The sequence below is a fragment of the Notamacropus eugenii genome, chromosome 1, assembly GCF_028372415.1.
Source record: "Notamacropus eugenii isolate mMacEug1 chromosome 1, mMacEug1.pri_v2, whole genome shotgun sequence".
In the NCBI taxonomy this organism is placed as follows: domain Eukaryota; kingdom Metazoa; phylum Chordata; class Mammalia; order Diprotodontia; family Macropodidae; genus Notamacropus; species Notamacropus eugenii.
The window spans coordinates 648,017,370-648,026,846 of NC_092872.1; the positions used below are offsets into that span (position 1 = coordinate 648,017,370).

At 38.1% G+C, this 9,477-nt stretch overlaps 1 pseudogene; it reads right to left on the minus strand.

Annotated features, from left to right (window-relative positions):
• Window positions 1-2,767: 2,767 nt before the first annotated feature.
• Window positions 2,768-8,594, minus strand: LOC140519413 (anamorsin pseudogene; annotated as a pseudogene).
• Between the last annotated feature and the right edge of the window lie 883 nt (window positions 8,595-9,477).

A 9,477-nucleotide genomic window follows, 5' to 3' on the forward strand; every position in this document is an offset into this window, starting at 1 on the left:
AACCTAGCTGACTTTTGTTAAATTCTATTTTTTAAATCTGTGACAAAATTTGTAGTCATACCTGATATGGTATTTGTCCAAAGCTCCCTGTACGTGAAAGCAATAAGCCAGTTTAGATAAATCTGCAAAAACATATTATAGTCAGACTGCAAATGGATCTAAATAGCAGAGAAGCTTACATTTTATCCTAGAAGCAATAAGGAGCTCTTAAAACTTCTTGAACAGAAGAGTGAGGTGGTTATAGCTCTACCCTTTAAAAATGTCATTTTGGTAGCAATATAGAGGATGGATTGAAAAGGGAATAAAGGAGACCAGTTAGGTAATTATTGAAATATTCTGGATGAAAGGCTATGTAGGTCTGGATTCAGGTGTTGATTATAAGAATGGAGAGAAGTGAATAGATAGAAAAGATTACATGAGGGACAACACAGTAATTAACTGCTTAGGAAGAATAAGGGAGAATGAAGGAAGGGTTAAAGCACAATTAATCAACAAGCATTCATTATGTATTTTCTATGGAATAAATGCTATACTAGGCATGGGGTCACAAATATAAAAAAAATGAGAAGATCCCTGCTCTCAAGGAGATTATAATTCTAATAAGAGGATATCACATGTAAAAAGTTAGCTAAAATTTGATCTGAGCAATCCCAGGAAATTTTTGCATACACCAATAGAGGGATTGTGAATGGTGTTATAAGTCAGTATAGAAGTCAATCATGCTGCTTCCTGTAGTAATGGTGATAGAAAATTACTGAAGATTGTGATGATTTCCCAACTGAAACAGAAGTTAGGAGAAGGGACTCAAACCTAATAACTAGCTAGAACTCTGGGAAAGTTGTTGCTTCTTTTAAAGTGTTTGTGCATGGATTTGTCTTTTATTGATAGCATGCTATCAAAGAATAAGCTAATTAATATTTTGCTTCTTGGGAATGGCCATGGGGTATAAATTCAGCCAAAGAAAATATATCAAAATAGGGATACCTGGGCATTGTAATTAAATTAGAAAAAATGACTTTCTGCGGATGATGGCAGAATATATTCTGATCTTTACCGACCTTTCTCTTTGAAGGGTTATAGTATATGCCTTAACTGTCAAGGACACACTAAGTCTGCTATGTGTAGTATCCCCTTGGGGCTAAATTCCCAACTCCAACTTATATGGATGGGCCATAGATATAAGAAGAGGCTAATTATATCTCTTCTCAGGATTCTAGGGGTAGCTGAAGGGCTGAAATTTTTAGTATCCTAGATGATGAGTCACTATCTTGTGTGTTTCTCATTGATAGCCAGACAAATTACTTTTTTAAAGGGTATTTACTAAATGGATATATCAAGGAGCATTGCTACAGAAATATCTTCGTGCCCCAAAATCAGGGGCTTGCATTACTTTTACACATAGATGGTCCCTGGAAAGAATGAGAACAAATTTGGAGAATTCCTTTGGCTAAAGGGCACAGCTACATCTCCTGGTTAATGGGACATTTTTTTGGTCTTTGAAGAGTCCTTATGATTTTTACCCTAGGTGTACATCTCTTTTAGGCTCTGAGGTCAATGTTCTTAGTCATGAAGTTATCTTTTTTCAGGCCCATTTAAAACAGTTTATCAGACACGCAGCTGAAATTCCAGTTCCCCTAAATCCACACATTTGTCAACATTTGGCAAAGTCAGATCCTAGTCCTTACAGGTCAAAAACAAGAAAGACAAAAGTGAATCTTGCACCAAGTAAATTTTGAGTCCTGATCTCCAGACCCCACACAGAACAGTTCTGGATAGATGAAGAAAGGCCACTCCATTCCATAAATGAAGGATTATTTATGACTCTGACTCCCTGATGTATCACCAGATATGATAATAAATGTAAATGTGCTATCTAAAGATAAAAGTGAGTTTAGGTCCCTCTCTTAGGTGAAAGTGCTCTCTTGCTTACTGCAGGGTAAGTTCTTTCTCTTACAGACACTCACATATGTTTTTTCTCTTACACACATAGACCCCATACACCCCTGGAGCTGGTATATAAGAGTACATTATTCTAGCACCTCCAAATTCACAATTATGGAAAAAGGACACAGCTTCCCAATGCTAATTCACTAATGGCCAGATCACAATAACTGAAACAGTGAGGCTGAGTTTGATCCAAAAATAGGAATGGTTCAAAAGGTTTCAGAAATCCATTTGGATTGGAAGCCAGTTACTCTAAGAAGTTCTTACAACACTTGGCTATCATTTCCAATAACTACAGACTGAATAAATGTGGTTGCTCAGAGAACAAGTAGTTAGCTATAGATAAATTTAGGAGGCAGATGCATCTGGTGACGCATCACAGAAGTTTAACACTAAAGGACAACTATGTTTTAGGGTGATATGATCTAAGCTGACAGGGAGGTTGGGCTTAGGTCCCAAATATAGTGTGATCAGGTTATCAAATACTAACACGAAAAGAGTAACTTCTCCAGTGTTCATCTCCTTTCTGCCAGCATTAATTAGATGGAAATTCTCTATAATTCAGTTCAAGTCCCACTGAAGAGTCAGATAGCCCAATGCAAATTAATCCGACTGAGTATATCTCAGTACTTTGGTTGATAACAGCATATATGCCCAAATTTCTATATGTCTACAAAGTCAACCCTATCTAGGATCCCAACACGGAGTGTAGGCAGAACCAGGGAGGCATGAGACAAGGTAGGGTTTGAAGGGTTGCTGAAATGAATGCCAGAGTAAATTTTTGGAATGGAATAATTTCCACAAGTCTCAGTGATTTTGCCTTTCAAGCATCATGAAGATTTTTTTCACTCAGGATTTTTTCCCCAGGTTTAACGGTTGGCATACCAAGGTAAGGGCAGCTGTCACAACGGAAGGCATCACCCAAATAACAATTTCCACAAACTGACTTGGGTTGGGATCCCTTCTGCTCCTTCACTTTCTCCTGCTTCAGTTCTTCTGCTAGGCCACATGTGCAATTTTTACAGATCTTCTTTTTTGTCCCTTCTGTACATGAAGCAGCCCATAGGGAAGCTGGATCTGGCTTCTTCAAAACCTCTGGATCCAAGAGTTCATCAGAATCAATGAGATCCATGCCATCATCATTCATTCTGTTGGCTGAGAGTGTCTACAGCTTGGCAGCATTAGGGTCCATGTCAGGCTTCTCTGATATAGTAGACTTCTTGGGAAAGGAAAGCTTAAGCTGGGTAGAAGAGCCTACTTCAAAGTTTGTTTTTTTGTCTGTGACCTGAACAGAGACCAAGCTGTCATTTTGGTAATCCAGGTGCTCCTGTAATGATTGTACCTCTTCTGGGGTTAAGGACTCCCTCTGTAACTCCTTCACTTCCTCAAGCCCAGAGAGTGTCACGGTTGAGCATAGCTTAGCTGCTGTCATCACTTTGTTTCATGAATTGAGGTTGTCTCCACTGGTTCTTTCAGAAGGACCTGCCCACCTGGTCTAAGGATCCTAGCAATTTCTAGTAAAATTTCATTGTTATGCAGTGTTGTACTTCTTGGAACCAGACCCAAAAGAACAACTTCGAAGCTGGATTCTTTGTGAGCCCATTGTAGCAGTTGGTTGATGTTTTCCACAGACACATGATTCTCATCACCAGCCAGTTTCTGTAGTTTATCAACCAGACTTTTCAGAGCCTCCACTGGAGATGACTTATCACTGCCACACGCTGCCCAGTTGAGATTCCATACTCACCTTGCTGCAGCGTCACCAGTCTGAAAACTTTTGTAGGTGGTGAAGAAGTAAGCTTCTAGGGCTCAAAAGATGCTCAGCAGATTGTCTTTAACCTTAGCCCAAAGAGGCAGCACCCTTGGCAGCCACCACCGACCAGTACCCACTCTTCTGCAGTCGCTCAGCAGCAGTCCAGACTCTCCCCAGAAGATGGTTGACTGGTTTCGTGGGGACTCTGAGGAGACTCAAAGATGGGGTGGGGGGAAGAGAGGGGGTTGGGAAGGAAGGGAGGGGAGGGAAAGGAAATGGAGCCTGAGTGTACACACACGCTTCGACGCCCTGAAGTTATCTTTCTTAAGCATGTGTAATTAATCTTCAGATGTCTCCCTGTTTATAATGCAGAAACTGCTACTAGAGCTGGAAGACATTGCTACCCACTCCAGTAGACACTGCTCCTAACATGGATAGGGACTTCAGGTCTTAGAACTCTTTGAATTAAAAAAGTGATTTCTGATCAATGGATAGAAGTGGAGCACAACACTAATTCTGACTTTATTCACTTCTCTTGTTGCTTTCTGGTACAGAAGTAAAACAATAAAAGTCTATCTCTTCAAGGTGCTCCTGAGCCTAGAATCTCCTGAAGCTTGGCTGCTGCTCTTCCCATTTTCTAACTTTTTTTGTTGTGTTCTACATAGTCCCACAGGATGTCACTGATTCTCTCCAACAAGATATTCCTTTTGTTGTGCCATCTGTTTTCATCCAATGATAATCACCTTATTCCTCCAAAATTGATTAAGGACTAGTTCACATCTTTGAATCAACTGAGAAGTCTGAGTCTTCTGTGGTTGCATTAATTGGAATGAGGTATGCAACCTCAAAACTTACACATGGAAAGATAATGTCACCTTCCCTCCCAAAGAGGAAGTGGACTTAGAGAAAAGGAGGGACGCACTAGGGATCAAGACAGAGATGTTTTTCATCTCCCTTCCATGTAGCAATTTCATAAGATGGCAGAAGTTGATCTTTGAGCCAAAAGAAAAGTAGAACAATATTACCACCTCAAAGTAGCCAAAAATGACATCATCTTTGTTGTGCAAAACATGTGCGACCTTATCAAGGCTAGAAATCTGAGAATAAGTCTCTAGAAGAGAGACAGGGTCTGTGTCTTATCTGAATAAGGACATTAGATGTTAGAGGCATAAACAATCTTTTATAGATATGACACTTAAGTACTGGTAATTTCTAAATATGCCATGCTTCTTCCATTCGGAGTGTTCTATCCTATGTTAGGTATGTTATATGTCCGTATCTGAATACTACTAGATCCTTAAGACAAAAGTATTCACTCAGATCTTGTGGAAATAAAGTTCATTGGGCCTCTAGAAAATTATAATAGCTTTATCTATTAAATCAGTTTTCTGGGAATTAACTGTGTGGTAAAGCTGATGCCCCGTATCAGCACATAAATCAGAATATTTAAGCAATAGGGATGAGGATGTCAGGCTGTCTGCCATATTTTGCCATCTAACATCCTTTATCTAAAGAAAGAAACAATTCTGCTAGTTATAAAGAAGAAAGGAGATATTTAATAAGGATGAGCAGGCACATAGACTTCAATTTTTAACTCAGCATAAGTAAGCAAACCCATTAAAATGACTTCTTTTTATTGTGAATGTCTTAACAATAACCCCAGAAATAGTAGATGGAAAGCCTTTCTACAAATAGCAGAGTTAGATAGATGAGTTTCCTTGGGCTCAGCTGGGCCTACCCTGTAACACAAAACATTTATCTTTCAGTTCAAGATGAGGATGAAATAGACAGAGATACAGAGAGACTACATTTAAGGCTTTCTTTGCTGAACCGAGGAACTTTGTAGCTGCTTGTTTTTCCTCTTGCAAAGATAGAAGAAAAGGGTTATCCTTGATGCTCTGCCCAAAAGCAAAAAGAGTAAATGAGAACAAATGCAGACCACACAGCACTTCCAACTTCCAAAAGTTCCAGGCTTTAGTATTTTTCTTCTTTTTTTGTTAGTTTTCTTTTTACTAAAATTTCTACAGTTTTGATTTAGTAAAAGGAGAAGTCTGAGCCTTCTGTACTTACATCAGTTTGGGTGGGAATTCTTCTCATCACCTTCTGAGGCTGAGAGATTATATAATGTCTTTTGTACTATAAATGTAATGGCAGATATGGAACGGGTGCAGGAATTGCTCTTTTTTAAAACATATGAGTTATTCTAATCAATGGGGCCAAACTGTTTGCAATGAAAGGTTACCTTCTCAATACAGTTATGTGACTCATTGCTGCTTTCAGGTTCTTACAACAGCAAGCAATCCAATGAGAAGGAAAGATAGGGTTCCTCTGAAAAGACCAATGTCAATGCATAGGGAATTCATCAATACACATATACAGACATATATGTGTGTATTTGTGTTTTCCCCCAGTACCATACTGCTTTCTTAAGTCATACATACGTACATACGTATATATATATATACATACACATATATAATACACATATGTATACATTTATCAGAGACAGAGTATTGTTATGTGTATTCATCACCCTTCAACATATTGCCTGACAAAATTTCCAGCTATGACAATTGATAGGCTTAACCAGCTGCAAAACAGATTTGTAATGAATGGGTAAATAAATGGTAAATTTTCTCCCTAATCTTTCTGGACATTTTATAATTGTTAGAATGATCATAAACTTGTCATATATACCTGCTTCCCTTTAGTCAAAGAGTCTTGCCATTTGGGAATGTACTGTACCACAGACCAGGTGCTTCAGAAAATAACCCATTCTAGACCTGCATCTGGTTGTTTGTCTTCCTGGCTTACAGAGCAATTGTCTTGGTTAAGTCATGGAGTTTCACCTGGTGTACAACTTCTCAGTATTTTTAGTGAGGAATGAGCCAACGACCCATATCCTGGTATGTTAGAAGGTTAATTAGCTTCAGTGGATAAAACACTTTAAGACTTTAACACATTCGAAAATAAGCATGCGCTACACTTAGTGAATTGCATTATTAACACTGACTTCTAAGAAAAACTGCAGAGCTATCCCAGTAGCAAAGCTTCTCTCTCTATATACTCTAATTAGTAGAGCATTTCAGTAGCATTAAGAGAAATCTCCTATCTTGGCAATATCTACCATTGTCATTTAACATCTATTGAGCGCCAGCCATCCTAGATAATAGTAAAGTAAAAAAAGTAAACAAGCAGATTTCACCCTTTAGCAGTTTATTCTTGAAGCCAGCATGACACAAATCCAACTTTCAATAAAACAGTAAGGTTTTTTTTAGTCTTTTTGACTTGATTTTTCCTTTTCTGTTATTCTAAATTTAATAGAGATAGATGTATATAAATATATTCATTCATAGGAGACTTTTGGGGGGTGGCTCTTTTCTTTCCTGAAGAGATGTAGAGAGGTGAATTGAACAAACCTTAATAAAAACTCTTTTGATTTGGCTTTAGTTAGCAATCGACAGGCCTCAAACCCTGTCGATCAGTGAGTTAAGGGGACATCTACCCCCAAGCATGTGAAGACCTCCTCTTGTGAAATAGGTGGATGAGAACAAATTGTTCCAACATCCATGAAGATGGCTGAAGCGGGTTTTGTGGAGTGCTTACAGCTTGGTCGGACTTCAAAGATTCTGAGGTCATCTACTGCATCCCAAGCCATTTCCACTAGTCCTGACTTTTGTCTTGTCCCTGGACTTCAATGACTATGGAAGAGAGAGTGAGGCTGAAGACTTTCTGCCTGACTTAAATTCAATTCACATGCAGGTCAAGACGTCACCTGTGATGTCATTGGTCATCTTCGAAAATGAAGTATGAGAACTAACAGTGAGACTGAAAATTGTGCAGTATATTTCCCGATAAAGCTCTCTCTCTCTCTCTCTCTCTGTATATATACATATATATGTACACACACACACATATATACATATATATATACATATATACATATTACTGTAAAAACTTCCATTTTACTGCAAGAGGGAGAGGGAATACCTTTACTTGATGAAACTTCAGTTTCTATATAGTATTGGTTTCATCAAATTCTCTTCCAGATGTGACATAGTTGCTGGATGGGTCCTCATTTCAGCAATCACTGGAATGACCCTTGGCTCTTTCTCCTGGGCCTTATTGCTACGCTGACAATCCACCAAATCCAGTGTGCACTCTGTGTTGTGGACTTTTTGTGGCTTGCTATTCTGATCTTTTGAAGCTCACAAGGTGGTAGTTATTTCTAACCTCCTTAACCTAAAACAGAAGAAAAAGAACAATAACATAAAAAGGCATAAATAAGATGCTCATATTCATACAACACATGTCAGCCTTCAATAAGAAAGCCCCAAGGCCTCTTTCCATTCAGAGTGGATAATTCTCTCTCTTAATTTATCACCATGGAGAGGGAAAAAACAGTTAATGTTTCAGTGTCAATGTAGTAGGAAGTCTCCAGTAGAACATCCCAAGGATCTATGCTTGCCTCATCCCTTTTAATATTTTTATCAATGACTTAGATAAAGGTATAGATGTAAGACTCATCAAATTTGCAGAGGGCACAAAGCTAGGAGGGACATATAATACAACGACTGAGTCAGAATTCATAGAGGATCTTAGACTACAGTGTTGGTGTGAATCTAATAAGGTGAAATTCAATATGTATAAATGAAAGTCATGTACTTGGATGCACACAAAATATCACCTTCACAAATGTAAGAGAAAGAGTTATATGAACAGATAATAGTTGTTCTGAAAAAAGTATCTGGCCATCTTAGTGGACTGTAAGCTCAGTTATGACTTACCAAAGTGTTGTGGTATCTCCCAAAACAGGTAATACGACTTTGGGCTGAATTAAAGGGCCTGTTTCTAAAACAGGGACATGATAGTACCACTGTATTTTGTTGCAGTTCATCTAGAGTAATGTACTCAGTTTTGGGGTCTGTGGTTTAAGATGGACATTACTAAAAGTAAAAAGAATCACAAGGAGGACAACTAGAATGTAGAAGTGTCTTGAGTATACAGTGAATAAAAATGGATTAAAGTAACTGATCACGATTAGCCTATTAAAGGGACTTCCATGAAAACAAATTTGAAGAGCTCTGATATGCAAGAAGAAGTAGACTTGTTTCATTTGGTGCTAGAAGGCAGAACTAGGAGTCATGGGGATTAGTCACGAGGAAAATTTCAGCTTGATGGAAAGCAAAAATTGCTAATAATTAGAGCTGTCCCAAAGAGGAATGGACTGCCTAGACATGTATTAAATTCCCTTTCCTTAGAGTTCTTCAGAGGCAGGATGACCTTTTGTTGGGTATGTTTTACATACGTACATACATACGCACTTACATACATGCATGCGTATGTATGTACACCCATATACTTATACCTACACCCATATATACATGTGTGTCAAGATATATAACTATATGTTTATGTGCACATATACTATATGTTACATGCATATTTTTATGTATATGTACATGATATACAGGTTGTATACATACATGACATATAAAGATATATAGTTCTAACCACAGTAGGGTTGTCTTTAGTATATTGGTTGAATTACATGGGTATTGAGATTCTTTCTACCTATCAGATTTTTGATGTTATGATTTTTATGTCCTTTCCCCAATGTTTTGGGGTAAGTCTTCCTCCACATTTCTCAATATTGGATGAGTACCATCAGCTATGCTTCTCGTCAGTTGCATGACTTGTCCACTTTCTTTCATATGATACATTCTCCCAGAAGCTCATTTATACCATTTGTCTTGTGTAATTCTTCCACCATAACACCG